The sequence below is a fragment of the Nuphar pumila genome, chromosome 4 (assembly GCF_984573655.1).
Source record: "Nuphar pumila chromosome 4, dmNupPumi1.hap1.1, whole genome shotgun sequence".
NCBI classification, from domain to species: domain Eukaryota; kingdom Viridiplantae; phylum Streptophyta; class Magnoliopsida; order Nymphaeales; family Nymphaeaceae; genus Nuphar; species Nuphar pumila.
In genome coordinates, this window is record NC_143252.1 from 29,636,004 (window position 1) to 29,637,955 (window position 1,952).

Sequence of the window (1,952 nt, forward strand, 5' to 3'; positions counted from 1 at the left end):
CGAGATCTACTATCGTAAACATATTCGTATTATAAATCATAACCATGTAATCATGATAATGCATGTATATTCATGACAAACTATGTATAATAATATAAAAACACAAATTCAGGCTACATCTCATATGCACAAAATAAAATTTTGATTAAACACATTACATATGTCATGAATTTAGTCATAATTCAAGCTTAAATATCATGGATAACACAAAGCAACATCAAATACATACAAAAGTCATGCATTCATGATAAAATTATATATAAAAGTATGATTAAAATGACAAAGACATGTTGTTATAGGTAGTACCCGGGGTCCCCAAGCTGAAACCAGTTACAAAATACTTTGAATGGATAAAAAATGGCCTTGAATCGGTCAAGAAAGAACTTAAACTAGTCTGAAACATACACTAAAGTGTATAAACCCCTAAATTTGAATAACAAAACCCTTGTTTTTTCTCATATACAAGAAAACATGGTCTCTTCATGTAGGAACTAGTGAAAACCCTTTTAGAACCAGTCAAAAAGGGCACTGAACCTGTCCAAGAATATATTTATCGGTCACCAAACTGGTTTTGCTATATAAAAGGAGTAAACAATGCATGGTTCTATTTTGGACTTGATCTGACTCAATTTGATTGCATATCTAGATTTAATGGGTCTCGAGTCAGATCCCATGATCCAGACCCGATCCAAACCAGATCCCAAGTTCTGGATTGAGCCAAAAAAAGTCAAACATGGACCTCATCCATCCAAAACCCTAGGTTGGGTCCGAACCCTGACCGGATCCCACCGAATCAGGTCCTAATGCAGACCAGAAACCACTAACGGGTTTGAGTTCGGGTCCAGATTGGGTCCCTCAACAAGGTCGGGTGCATACCCGATCCACCTGGTCCAAACAATGGATCAGGTCCTAATGCAAACCAGAGGGTTCGAGTTCGGGTCCGAATCGGGTCCCCATCGAGATGGGCATAGACTCGATCTACCCGAAACCCATGTGTTTTTTAGGATAATACCATCCATCTAAATTAGTGGTGTCAATGGGTCGAGTTTGGTTCAGACCCAGGTGGATACAAACTTGGACCAAATTTTTTAGTGTGGTATCAGGTTCGAACTCAGGTTTAATCGAGTTTGCTATAAGAAAAACGATAATCAAACCCAATAAGAACTGCATGAACCAAACCTGGTAAACCATATTTTTTATTATTTTTACATTAAAAATTTGTGGGTCTTAATCAGAACTCGGGTCGGGTTTGGGTCTAATATAAAATTTCACAAACTACATCTGGGTCCATGTATTAATCGGACCTTTGGGTCCAGATCCGGGTCTTTTTAATTATCACCATACTCGGACCCTATAGGGTTTGGTTCAGGTTGGGTATGGGTAAACCAAGCTTGTTTACACCCCTAATCTTAATACACACCCAGCTATTCAGGCTCCAATTTTAAGTTCATTTGCCGATCACCTTGCCACTACCTTAACTTATTTATTGTGAGCTGATATAATGACTACCAATAAAATATGCAAAATAAACATCATGGCTTTTTGAAAGGTAAGTTGGGGTTAGGCAGACCCCTACCAGTTATACAACTATTATACCATTGGGTTTTGAACCTACAATGTCCCAACACAAGGTAACATGCACTAGTTGTTCTTACCAGACAAGGGATCCCTCATTGGTAAAATAAACATCATGGTTGTGCTATATGTACATCATAAATGTTTGAACAAGGGTCACCAATCTCGTCCTTGGGTAAATATTGTCAAGAGAAAATCTAAAGACACTTGGAGAAAACAATTTTTTTCATATGTATATATATATATTACTTGAACAAACAACCCCAACCATAGAGACCTAGCAGCGCTGGCTCAACCTGCCATACTTACAGTCGATGTCCTGTCAGCATAAAATTTTGAGGGCTTATTGTTAGCATAAAAAGCTGGGAAGAACACCA